The sequence below is a fragment of the Chlorocebus sabaeus genome, chromosome 1, assembly GCF_047675955.1.
Source record: "Chlorocebus sabaeus isolate Y175 chromosome 1, mChlSab1.0.hap1, whole genome shotgun sequence".
NCBI classification, from domain to species: Eukaryota; Metazoa; Chordata; class Mammalia; order Primates; family Cercopithecidae; genus Chlorocebus; species Chlorocebus sabaeus.
In genome coordinates, this window is record NC_132904.1 from 122,904,188 (window position 1) to 122,918,783 (window position 14,596).

Sequence of the window (14,596 nt, forward strand, 5' to 3'; positions counted from 1 at the left end):
AAGGTGTCTCCTGCAGTTGATTATGCATCTGGGAGCTAAAGACCACTCAGTCCTGACTGGAATCTACTTGTGACATCTGGCCTAGGATTTTAGTAGCTTAAAAAATGTCTGGCCAAATGAAGAGCTTATAACCTGACTCTTATGGAAACCCAGCGCTCATGGATATGGTGTCCAAAGCTACATGATTCCACACCTACAAGGGGCTCATTTGGGAGCATGTTAGAATGCAGAATCCTAGGCCCTATCCCACACTTGTGGAGTTGGAATCTGAATTTTAATATGTGCATACTCCAGGTGATGTTTACATAAAAGCTTGAGAAGCACTGCCCTGAAGTCACAGACTGGTCATAATGGAGATGGATTCCAGGCTGGGGGGATATTGGGCACCGGCTAAATTCCATGGCAGAGGAGTAACAACCCTGGTACTGCTTACTCACCTTGGTGCTTGGAAGATCAAACGACACAATAAATGGGAAAGCACACGGAGGAGCACATAGTACTTGGAAAAAGCGCAGCATTTTCATGCTCATTGGCAGCTGGCCGGGCCCCACCCTGTTAGCCAGGGAGTCCTCTTCATCTCCACAGCCAAAATTAATCTATTTCTCTGCTCTGGCGCCTCTAGTCTTTTTGAAACAACATCAATTTTGGTTGCTTTCATCCAAACTGCAAAGAGTATTTGAATTCACATAACTGCCTTTAGTGAGATTCTCTTTTTTCCCTCCATTTTTTTTTTTTTTTTTTTTTTTTTTGACACACATTTGCCGCGGTGCCTGGGACCCAGTGCAGAGGAGATTAGCTCTGTGTTCAGCCACTGGCCATGCCTCTGAGGAGCAGAGCTTTCTGTTTATCTCTTAGAAGCAGATGCTTTGGATTTGATCCCTGGGGGAATTTATCAGGGTGCCCTGAATTCATTCATTCATTCATTCTCGTATTCCTCTCCACCCTGAATACACACACACACACACACACACACACACACAGCTGTACACGTCAGCCATGTCACTGTTGTTTGCTGTATATTTGGGAGGATGTTTGCCATTTAGAGTCATTCTGGAATTGTCTGTAGTTAAATCTCTTTCCTCTAAGCACATTCTTAGCTTGGGTTTCTTTACCCCATCAGTGGCAGCCTGTCTTGGCCCCAGTCCTCAGATGTAGCCAGTGCATATGGATTTCTTCCAGTCCCAGCAGCTCTTTCATCTGACCTGGCCTTTTCAGAGCAACACCAGGGTTTTCATTTTCTTTCATACAGGCGCCCGTGTTAGGATGACTTGAAGCACTCAGAGAGAGAGAGAGAGTCATTGCCCATTTGTTCAAAGGGTTCATTTTTCTTTTTTTTCAAGCATGAATACACATGGGCATGCAGTTACAAATGCACAGCTCTTACCATGAGCACATTGTAAATGCATGGTTAAGTGATTGATTTATATGGTGATTTATTTATGCTTTTGTCTCCATGAATGCCTGTATGTTTAGTGAGCAAGGTATGGTATTCATACAAGTATATGAGTCCATGCATGCGTTAGTATGTGCTCATTCAGTACATATTAAGCACTAATGTGTTCAAGTGTTGTGTGTCACATACAGATACAGGCTCTGCTTTCAAGGGCGTTCAGTCTCCTAAAGGGGATGAGATAATACCATGCAACTTTCATACAAAGTTGAGGTTTTTTTCCTCCCAAGGTTGTGGTTTGGAGGCTTTTAGCATGCCTCAGCCACTTGGAAATAGCAAGAAAGTACATAAAGATCAGCCAGGTGAGCTTTAATTCAAGACAGAAAATGAGAATCCACTGGAATCATGAAGGACATCCCAGATCCCAGGGAGGAGAGCACTGGCAAACAGCCCCCAAAATAAAAGTGACTGGCTGATAAAAGTGGGTGAAGCCTAGTACACAAGAGAGGAAAAGAGCCTCCGTCTGTGACTCACCTTCCCGCTGGGGATCCAAGGAACCCAGGCTAAGGGGTTGGGGGGGCACTTTTGTTTCTTCCAAGCCCTGGAACTAACTTGGGGAGAGGCTTGGAGAGGCTGTGAGGGAAAGACACTGGGAAAAGCTGCAGGCATTTTTCCAGAGCGGGACTGAGAGCAGGATGCCATTTTTAATCCAGGAGCATAACAAGTCAGTCATTCTTTGGTGACCTAGCAGCATGGTCATGCAGGCATTTTAGTCTCGGGCCAGAGATCGGACCACCTGCTCTTTAGTAGGATAGGAGGCTCCACAGCCAGAACTGTGGAAGGTGCTTCAGCAGTAGGTGCTAGAGTTGTCCTCTTCTCCTATAGCAACTGGGGGTAGGAGGAGAGCTACTAGAGTTGCAGTTTCTCCTGGGTGGTGTGACTTGCAGCCAGGGCCAGTTTGGCAACCTGGAACCAGTCTGCATGTGACATTGCTAGGTGTCCCAGCCTACTCCCCTAAGATCATGGTGCATGGGGCCCTCTCCACCTCACCCTCAGGCAGATCTCCAGGCATTTGGAGCACCCACTTGCTTGGACCAGCAGCCTGAACCACTCTACCATTCCTGGGCATGGATCACGGTGCAGCAGGACTTTCTCTGCCCTATGCCCAGGCAGATCTCCAGGCATTTGAAGCACCCCCTCACCTAGAACAGCAGCCTGACCCATCCTTCCCTTCCTGTGTGGTGATCTTGGTATAGGGTAGGGTGTCTCTCTCTGCTCCACATCCAGGCAGATCTCCAGGCATTTGAAACATCTGCTTGACTACATCAGCAGCCTGAGTTGCTCCAACCCTTCAGTGCAGAGATCTTGCTGCAGGGGCCCTCTGTGCTCCATGCCCAGGCAGATCTCCAGGCATCTGGATCACCTACTCTCATGGGGTTTAGGCTGCCCCCATCCCCATGCAGAGACCTTGGTGCTGAGGAGGTTTCTCAGCTCCATGCATAGGTACACCTCTAGGCGCTTGGTGGCCACCCACTGAATTCTCCCTCAGTGCTGGTGCTTGTGCCTGCCATCAAGAGACCTGATGTAGGTGGATCTGCCCAGTCTGGCCCTGTCTTTTGTGGTCCCTGCCCTCCCTGGGGTTGAGCAGGGGACTCAGACCACTGTGCATTCCATGAGACAGCCCAGAGGCAACAGAGATCTTCTGTCAGAAAACAAGAATAAAGTATATCCCCAGTCATATCGGCCATAGCAGGCTCATATCTATAAGTGCCGTATATTGGTTTATAGGCTAAATGGCATAGCCCAATACAAAACCTGCCAAAAGAAATACATAGGGCTATAGAAGCAAAGCCAAAAGACCCTACCCAGCCTTCTCTACAGTCACACCCCCTAGGAGGGGGGGAAAGGAAAAGGAAGGAAAAAAAAAAATACTCTAGGGAAAGAAAGAAAAAGAAAAAAATCCTATCTGCAGAAAAATAATTACAAAAATTAGAAGTACCAGTATCTATAGATGAGAAGAAGCCAGTGCAAGAATTCGGGCATCATGAAAACTCTGAATGTAGTAACACCACCAAAGAATCACACTATCTATCTCTCCAGCAATGGTCCCAAACCAAATGGAAATTCAGAAATGACAGATAAACAATTCAAAGCATAGATTGCAAGAAAGATCAATGAGATACAAGACAAGGTTGAAAATCAACACAAAGAAACTTCCAAAGCAATACAGCAAAGGAAAGAAGAGATAAACATGTGAAAAATCAATCAGAGCTTCTGGAATAGAAAAACTCAAGGAATTTTGAAATACAATGTAAAGCTTTATCAATAGAAAGGACTAAGCAGAAGAAAGAATTTCAGACCTTGAAGACCAGTCTTTTGAACTAACTCAGCCAGACAAAAATACAGAGAATTTTTTTAAAACAAAATCTTTGAGAGAGAAGGAGAAAAAGCAAATAACCTTGAAAACATATTTGAGAAAATAATTGAAGAAAATTTTCCTAATCTTGCTAGAGAGGTAGACATCTAGATACAAGAAATCCAGAGAAGACTTATGAGATGCAACACAAAATGAACATCGCTAAGGCATATAGTCACCAGGTTAATGCTAAAGGAAAAAATCTGAAAGGCAACTACAGATAAAGGTCAGATCACATGGAAAAAGAACCCCTGCAGGATAACAATTGACTTCTCAACAGAAACTTTGCAAGTCAGGAGAGATGGGAGGCCTATTTTTAGCTTTCTAAGGAAAAGAAATTCCAATCAAGAATTTTTGATTCTTGGAGAAATAAAAGTGTATCCAGACAAGCAAGCACTAAGGGAATTTGTTATCACTAGACTAGTCTAACAAGAGATCCCTAAGGGAGTTCTAAATATAAAAAGAAAAGAAATCTGCTACCACAAAAACACACTTAGTGCGTAGCTTGCAGACCCTATAAAGAAACCACACAACAGAAACTACAAAGCAATCAGTTAATAACTTTATAAGACCAAAACCTCACATATCAACATTAACCTTGAAGGTAAACGGTCTAAACACCTAATTCAAAAGGCACAGAGTGGCAAGTTGGCTAAAAAAACATGACCTGTTCATCTGCTGTCTTCAGGACAGCCATTTCACAAGTACTGACACCCACAGGCTCAAAGTAAGGGTTGAAGAAAGCTCTATCATGCAAAAAGAAAAAAAAAAATTACCAGGGGTCTATTCTTATATCAGATAAAACAGCCTTTAAAGCAACCACATTAAAAAAGGACAGTGAGATCAGGGACCCATAATGATAAATGGTTACATTTAACAAGAACACATAACTATTCCAAATATATATGTACCCAATATTGGAGCATTCACATTTTTTTTTTTTAAATACAAAGAGGTGGTTCTTTGAAAAGATAAATAAAATTGGTAGACTATTAGTGAGATTAACCAAGAAAAGAAGAGAGAAGACTCAAATAAATTCAATTAAAAATGAAAGAAGAGATATTACTACTGATACCACCAAAATACAAAAGATTATTCAAGGCTACCATGAACACCTTTATGTACATGAACTACAAAACCTAGAGGAGATGGATAAACTCCTGGAAATATACAACCATCCTAGATTAAACCAGGAATATGTAAAAAGTCGGAACAGACCAACAATAAGCAGCAAAATTGAAATCGTAATTAAAAAATTGCCAACAAAAGAAGTCCAGGACCAGACGGATTCACAGTTAAATTCTATCAGACATTCAAAGAAGAATTAGTACCAATCCTATTGACACTATTCCATAGGGTAGAGAAAACCAGGGAAGGACATAACAAAAAAAGAAAACTACAGACCTATATCTTTAAAGAACATAGATACAAAATCCTCAACAAAATACTAGTTAACTGAATCCAACAGCATATCAAAAAGAAAATCCACCACGATCAATTGGGTTTCATACCAGTGATGCAGGAATGGTTTAACATCTGCAAGTCAATAAATATGATATGCCACATAAGCAGAATTAAAAACAAAAAATCACATGATCATCCCAATAGATGCAGAAAAAGAATCTGACAAAATCTAGCCTCCCTTTCTGATTAAAACCCTCAGCAAAATCAGCATAGAAGGGACATACCTTAAGGTAATAACAGACATCTGTGGCAAACCCACAACCAACACTATACTGAACAGGGAAAAGTTGAAAACATTCCCCCTGAGAACTGGGACAAGACAAGGATGCTCACTTTCACCACTTCTATTCAATATATTACTGGAAGACTTAGCCAGAGCAATCAGACAAGAGAATGAAATACAGAGTACCCAAATTAGTAAAGAGGAAGTCAAACTGTTGCTGTTTGCTGATGATATGTTTGTATACCCAGAAAATATTAATGACTCATCCATAAAACTTCTAGAACTGGTAAATGAATTCAGCAAAGTTTTAGGATACAAAATTAATGTACACGGAACAGTAGCTCTGCTATACCCCATTAACAACCAAGCTGAGAATCAAATCAAGAACTTGACCCCTTTTATAATAGTTGTAAATAAAAACCCACCAAAAAACAAAAACAAAAAAGCTTAGGAATATACCTAACCAAGGAGGTGAAAGACCTCTAGAAGGAATATACAAAACACTGCTGAAAGAAATCATAGACAATACAAACAAATGGAAACACATCCTATGCTCTTGGATGAATAGAATTAATATTGTGAAAAGGACCATACAGTACTGCCAAAATAAATCTACAAATTAAATGCAATTCCCATCAAAATACCACCATGATTCTTCACAGAACTAGGAAAAAAATCCTAAAATTTATATGGAACCAAAAAAATCCTGCATAGCCAAAACAAGACTAAACAAAAAGAAAAAAACCTAGAGGCATCACATTACCAGACTTCAAACTCTACTATAAGGCCATAGTCACCAAAACAGCATGGTACTGGTATAAAAACAGGCACATAGACCAATGGAACAGAATAGAGAACCCAGAAATAAAGCCAAACACAGCCAATTAATCTTTGACAAAGCAAACAAAAACATAAAGTGGGAAAAGGACACCCTATTCAATAAATAGTGCTCGGATAGTTGGCAAGTCACATATAGAAGAATAAAACTGGATCCTCATCTCTCACTTATACAATAATCAACTCAAGCTGGATCAAAGACTTAAATCTAAGACCTGAAACCATAAAAATTCTAGAAGATAACGTCAAAAAAAACCTTCTAGACATTGGCTTAGGTAAAGACTTCATGACCAAGATCACAAAAGTAAATGCAACAAAAACAAAGATAAATAGGTGGAGCTTAATTAAACTAAAAAGCTCCTGCACGGCAAAAGTATCAGCAGAGTTAACAGACAACCCAAAGAGTGGGAGAAAAATCTTCACAATCTATACATCCAACGAAGGACTAATTTCCAGATCTACAAAGAACTCAGATAAATTAGCAAGAAACAACACCAAAGGGTCCTACCAAATAGCAGGCTAAGGGCATGAATAAATAATTATCAAAAGAAGATATATAAATGGCCAAGAAGCATATGGAAAAATGCCCAACATCACTAATTATAAGGGAAATGCAAATCAAAACTATAATGCGATACCACCTCACTCCTGCAAGAATGGCCATAATCAAAAAATAAAAAATAGTAGATGTTGGTGTGTGTGTGGTGAAAAGGAACACTTTTACACTGTTGATGTCAAAGTAAACTAGTATAACCACTGTGGAAAATGGTGTGGAGATTCCTTAAAGAACCAAAAGTAATTCTACCATTTGATCCAGCAATCCCACTACTGGGTATCTATTTAACCAGAGGAAAAGAAGTCATTATATGAAAAAGATACTTGCACATGCATGTTTATAGTAGCACAATTTGCAATTGCAAAAATATGGAACCAGCCCTAATGCCCATCAATCAAAGCATGGATAAAGAAAATGTGACACACACACACACACACCATGAAATACTACTCAGCCATAAAAAAGAAACAAAATAATGGCATTCATGGCAAGATGGATGGAATTAGAGACTATTATTTTAAGTGACGTAACTCAGGAATGGAAAACCAAACATTATATGTTCTCACTCATAATTGGGAGCTAAGCTCTGAGGACGTGAAGGCATAAGAATGACACAGTGGACTTTGGGGGCTTCGGGGAAAGGAGAGGAGAGGGTAAGAGATAAAACACTACACACTGGGTACAGTATACACTGTGTGGGTGATGGGTGCCTGAAAATCTCAGAAATCACCACTAAAGAACTTATTCATGCAACCAAACACCACCTGTTCCCCCAAAACTACTGAAATAAAAAATAGAATATAAAAAACTTATAGACTTACGAAAAGACTTAGATAGCCACACAATAATAGTGGGAGACTTCAACACCCTGCTGACAGCTTTAGACATATTATTGAGACAAGAAACTAACAAAGAAATTCTAAACTTGACACTTGATCAGTTGGACGTAATAGACACCTACAGAATACTCCACCCATCAACCACAGAATATATATTTCTCTCATCTGCACACAGAACATACTGCAAGTTGACTACAGGCTTGGCCATAAAGCAGTCTCAAAAAATAAAAAAATCACACCAACTCTACTCGTGGACCACAGTGGAATAAAAATAGAAACCAATACCAAGAATATCTCTCAAAACTATACAAGTATCTGGAAATTAAACAACTTACTCCTGAATAACTTTTAGGTAAACAATATAATTAAGATAGAAATTTACAAAAACTTTGAAATAAATAAAAACAGAGACACAACAAACCAAAATCTCTGGGATGCAGCAAATGCAGTTTGGAAAGAAGAATAAGTGCCTACTTCAAAAAACTAGAAAAATCTCAAATTAACAATCTAACATCACACCTAGAGACACTGGAAAAACAAGAACAAACTAACTCCAAAGCTAGCAAGGAAAATTAGTGAAACCAAAAGTTACTTTTTTTTTTTAAAGATAAGCCAAACCACTAGACTAATAGACTAACAAAGAAAAAAGATTAACAAAGAAAAAAGATTAACAAAGAAATAGATTAACAAAGAAAATGATTAACAAAGAAAAAAGGAGAGAAGATCCAAATAAGCACAACTGGAAACATAAAGGTGATAATACAACTGATCTTACGGACATACTAAAGATTCTCAGAGAGTCCTATGAACATCTCTAAGCAGATAGATTAAAAAATCTAGAGGAAATCAATAAATTCCTGGAAACACATACTCTCCCAAGATGGAATCAGGAATAAATTAAAACATTGAACAGATTAACATGGAGTTCCAAAATTGAATCAGTATTTAAAAACCTACCAGTGAAAAGTCTTGGACCAGATGGATTTATAGCCTAATTCTACCAGACATAGAAAGAAAATCTGGTACCAATTCTACTGCAACTATTTCAAGAAATCAATAAGGAGGTGCTCCACCCTAATTCTATAAAGCTAACATCACCCTGATACCAAAACCTGGAAAAGAAACAACAACAACAAAAAAAAACTACAATATCCCTGATGAACATGGATGTAGATATGATCAACAAAATACTAGCAAACTGAATTCAACAACATACCAAGAAGTTAATTTACCATGATCAAGTAGGCTTTATTCCTGGTATTCAAGGTCAGTTCAATAAACATAAATCAATAAGTGTGATTCACTAAATAAACAGAATTAAAAACAAAAACCATATGATCATCTCAATAGATATGGAGAAAACTCTCAATAAAATCCAGCATCCCATCATGATAAAAACCCTCAAGAAACGAGACATTGAAGAAATTTACCTCACCATAATAAGAACCATCAATGAAAAACCCACAGCCAACATTGTACTGAATGGGCAAAACCTGGAAGCATTCCCCTTGAGAACTGGAACAAGACAAGGATGCCTATTTCACCACTCCTATTCAACATAGTACTGGAAGTGCTAGCCAGAGCAATCAGGCAAGAGAAAGAAATAAAAGGCATCCAAATAAGAAAAAGAAGTCAAGCTATCTCTCCTCATGGATGATATAATCCTATACCTGGAAAACCCTGAAGACTTTGCCAAAAACCTCCAGGAACTAATAAATGCCATCAATAAAGTTTCAGGATACAAAATCCATGTACAAAAATCAGTAGCATGTCTATACGTCAATAACATTCAAGATGAAAACCAAATCAAGAATGCAATGTAATTTACAATAGCCACACAAAAAGTAAAATACCTAGAAATGTAACTAATCAAGGAGATAAAATATCCATAACACTGCTGAAATAAATCATAGATGACACAAACAAATGGAAAAACATTACATTCCATGTTCATGAATTGGAAGAATCAGTATCATTAAAATGGACATCCTGCCCAAAGTGAAATACAGATGCAATGCTATTCCTATCAAACTACTAATGCTGTTTTCTACAGCACTAGAAAAAAACTATCCTAAAATTGATATGGAACCAAGAAAAGAGCCTGAATAGCCAAAGCAACCCTGAGTAAAAAGAACAAAGCCAGAGGCATCGTATTAGTCTACTTCAAACTATACTATAAAGCTACGGTAATTAAAACAGCATAACACTGGTACAAAAACAGACACATAGACCAATGAAACAGAAGAGAGAACTTGGAAATAAAGTCACACACCTACATCAATCTGTTTTTAACAAAAATAAACAGTAAGAAAAAGACTCTCCTTTTTTAGGAGACACTCAATAAATGGTGCTGGGATAGCTGGCTAGGCATATACAAAAAAATGAAACTGGACCCTTACTTTTCACCATCTACAAAAATCAACACATGATGGATTAAAGATTTAAACGTAAGACCTCAAACTATGAGAATCCTAAAAGAAAACCTAGGAAACACCATTCTAGACATTGGCCTTGGGAAAGAGTTTAAGTCCTCAAAAGTAATTCCAATGAAAACAAAAATTGACAAGTGGTACCCAATTAAACAAAAGAACTTCTGCGCACCAAGAGAAACTATTAACAGAATAAACAGACAACCTAAAGAATGAGAGAAAATACCTGCAGGCTATGCATCTGACAAAGGTCTAACATCCTGAATCTATAAGGAACTTAATTCAACAAGCAAAACAAAACAAAACAAAACAAAAGAAATAACATCATGGAAAAATGGGCAAATGACATAAACAGACACTTCTCAAAAGAAAACATGCAAGTGGTTGAGAAACATATGAAAAAAGTGCTGTATAGCACTAATCATCAGAGGAACACAAATCAAAATCACAATGAGATGTTATTTCATACCAGTCAGAATGGCTATTATTGAAAAGTCAAGGCCAAGTGCAGTGGCTCATGCCTATAAACCCAGCACTTTGGGAGGCAGAGGCAGGAGGGTCACCTGATTCCAGAAGTTCAAAACCACCCTTGGCAACATGATGAGACTTAATCTTTCCAATAAAAGAAAAAATATATAAAAATTGACCAAAAAATATAGCCAGGTGTGGTGGCACATGCCTATAGTCCAAGCTACACAAGAGACTGAGACAGGAAAGTTGCTTGAGGCCAGGAGGGTCAAGGCTGCAGTAAGCCATGTTCATGGTGCTGCACTCAGCCTGGGTGACAGAGCAAGATCTATCTCAAAAAAAAAAAAAAAAAAAAAAAGATCTAAAAACAATAGATCCTGGTGAGTCAGTAGAGAAAAGGGAATGCTTATACATTGTTAGTGGGAATGTAAATTAGTTCAACCACGGTGAAAAGCAGTTTGGAGATTTCTCAAAGAACTTAAAACAGAACAAACATTTGACTCAGCAATCCCATTACTGAGTATGTATCCAAAAGAATACAATTATTTATACCAAAAAGACACATGCACTTATATGTTCATCACCACACTACTCACAATAGCAAAGTCATGAAATCAACCTAGGAGCCAATCGATGATGTACTGGATAAGGAAAATATGGTGCATACACACCATGGAATACTATGCAGACATAAAAAATGAAACCACATCCTTTGCAGCAACATGGATGCAACTGGAGGTTATTATCCTAAGTGAATTAATGCAGAAACAGGAAACCAAATACACGTATTCTCCCTTATCAGAAGGAGCTAAACATTGGGTACCCATGGACACAAATGTGGCAACAACAGAAATTGGGGACTATGAGAAGGGGGAGGGCAAGATGGACAGAAGGTTGAAAAACTAACTAGTGGGTACTATGCGTGGTACCTGGGTAATGGGATCATTTGTACCCCAAACCTCAGCATCACTCAATATGTCCAGGTAAAAAACCTGCACATGTACCCACTTAATCTAAAATAAAAGTTGAAAAAACAAGAAAATGATTAGGGTCAGGAAAGGAATAAATACAATGAGAGCAGAGGGATATAACCTTGCTTTCAGCTGGATATGAGGGATAACTCCTAAGAGTAGATGGAATTTGAGCAAAAGATTTGAACCTGTGGAAACGGACACTACTTTCCAGGTTGAGTGAACCTGAAGGACAATGGCACCTAACTGGAAATGCTGATATACGGTGAATGGCAAGCAGTTCAGTCTGGCCAAAACACCTGGGCTGGGTGAAGGGATGGTGAGAGATGTAATCTGTCTATGTTAGATTGTGGGGAACTCTGGGTTCAAATTCAGGAAGCTTAAATTTTGGACCTAGAGTAACAGGAGATGGGACGTTTTTGAGATAGATGAATAAGCTAATCAGAGTAGTGCTTTAGGAAGATCACTCTGTAGGGATCTGTAAAACGAATTAGAGATGTAGAAGACTAAAGGCATCAAAAGCAGTTTAGAGGCTATTACAGTAATCCAGATGATGACTAAGGATTGTGTGAATTAGGGTAGTGGCAGAGGTAGGCAAAGGAAATATGAAAGACCCAACATTGACAAAGCTCAAAAAAGGGAAAGATGATGACAAGCGTTTGGGGCTTGAGATGATGGAGATGTCATGACACATAGAAGGAACACAGCCTGGAAAGCTTATTTCTTTTTTGATTGGGGTAAAGGATGAAAGGTGACTTTAGTTTGGCATGCTTTGAATTTACCGTGCTGGTGGGAACATTTAGATGGAAAACTTCAGCAAAGAATTGAACATTTGGAAGTGGCACTCGGGACTGATTTCAGAACTGAAGTTAAATTTGATGATCGTATTTATAGAGGGGCTAATGGAAGTCTTAAAAGTGAATGCCTTGTTATGAGAAAAGTTACAGAGGAAGGATTAAAGGACTGGTAGAGTTAAATATCTATGTTCAGGATGAGGGAAAAGAGGAAAGAGAACAAAGAGGTAGAAACACATCTATATATTGTCTCTCACTAGCCTGAGCACGAACACACACACACACACACACAATTTAGACTAAAATTCACACATATTAAGATTACTGTGTATTCAATTCCACACAGTTGGAAGAAAACAGAAGGGCAATAGTGTCTCAGTAACCAAGGAGGGGAGGATGATTAATAGTGTCAAACATGGATAGAAGAGCAATACACGAAGAGAAACAGCTGGTTTTGTGCATGAAGATGGTATGTTTACATGGGCACAAGCACATGCATGTCTGTGGGTGTATATCTGAGTGTTTTGAGGGGGAAGGTATTATATAAGTAGGGACTAGAAAAGAAATGAGATGAAGTTGTCAATCAGGAGACAGCAATAAAAAGAATCATCATATATCAGAACAAATGGATATCCAACAAAACGTTTTCTTGATTGTTATTTTGATTCCTTAAACCCTGAACTTGGATTCTGAACCTTGATTTGATTCTGTGTGGTGTGTTTAGCTAATCTTGCTTCATTTTAGGCCTCGTGTCTTTCAATAGGTGTGGAGTTACTAGGTGACTTGCTTTGCTCCAGTTCTTCCTCATGTCAATGAGGGCCTTTTAGTAATTAGCCTCTTGACTATGAAATGCATTTTGAGCAGAAGCCTGGTCAGATTATTTAGTTTGTTCCAGCATATACTATACCGAATGGGGGAGATGGCACTTTATTACCCATCTGAATTATTCTTTTTAAATAGGATGGGCTGTGTACTGCTTATTTTTCTGGGTTTGGAATCCCCTTACCTAAATTTAGTCAAATACACAACTCATACTGAATGTGGAGAGGAACTAATTTGGGACAAGAAACCAAGGCAAAGAATCTTCATTAGCAACAAATAGGATAATGGACTTAATTCTTAATAGTGTCTCATCATTTTTCTCCATTATATTGCATTTTATTTCACTTCTATTTCAGGCTCTCATTTCCTTAAAGTTTAGTTAACATTACACTCTCAGAACCCAATCCCAGTGAGGAGTGGCTCAGGGGATGTAACTCCAGTCAATATTTAAATGCCACTCCTCCAAAGACGATGAGAGAGGCAAAGAGGATGAGATGATTTGGCTTATGTGTTGCTCATGCGCACCTTATTCCCGTAATTATTATTTTTCATTTAACAGTTATTGAATGAGGCACACTCCTCTGTGACTGCAAGAGTCCTCCCTTCCTCCCATTTTTCCTCCCTCCCTTTCCCTTCCCTCCCTCTCCTCACCTTGCCTGCCTTCCTGCCTTCCTTCTTTAATTATAAAACAACATGTTAAAGATTCTGGTCCTGAAATCTCATTCCAGTTCATAAAAAAACTAAATTCAAAGAACCTTGATTTTTTTCCCTCTTCAGGGACTTTGTCATGAATTCTTAGCTGATTTCCCTTGTGGCATACCCAGGTGACATGAGAGAGACAGAGTGTGTGTGTGTGTGTGTGTAAGGGATGAAAACAGGCCTGTCTTTATGGAACAGGTACAGTATTTCACAGACGGCTGGCTAGTAATGGAATTCTTCTATCAAAAACTACTTTTCTGGATCCTTAACTGATTAGCAGATGAAAATTCTACACTGAATGCTGATAAGACCAAACCACACACATTTGTGTATCTGTGCACACACACACACAATTTTTTATTAAAATGCAGACACATCTATATTACTGCTACATTCACTTCTACATAGTAGAAAATCCTTCCTCGTGCAGCTTCAAAAGATAGCCAGGCAGGAATTATTTTATAGAATGGAAGTAATTTCTATGGGGCCAAACAATAATAAGGAAATTGGAAGTCAAGGGCTATCATCCGAATGGAGCTGGAGAAGAAGCTCCATCAACCATGGAAGGAAATTATGATCACTCCTGTCATCCTGTTCCTTTGTGTATCCAGGTATCCTCTACCAAGAGCACGTGTTTCCCTAGGCCTAGAATGGGTCTTTCTTACATCACTGTGGCCCACTCCATTCT

The 14,596-nt window shown here is 38.8% G+C and overlaps 1 long non-coding RNA gene across 1 annotated transcript in view; it reads left to right on the plus strand.

Annotated features, from left to right (window-relative positions):
• The window catches only part of LOC140711765 (uncharacterized), a 34,074-nt gene that overhangs the window by 16,865 nt on the left and 2,613 nt on the right, over positions 1-14,596 (plus strand). The window contains exon 2 of the long non-coding RNA XR_012093057.1: positions 14,339-14,519. This is a non-coding gene — a long non-coding RNA (uncharacterized lncRNA). The remainder of the gene's footprint in view (positions 1-14,338; positions 14,520-14,596) is intronic.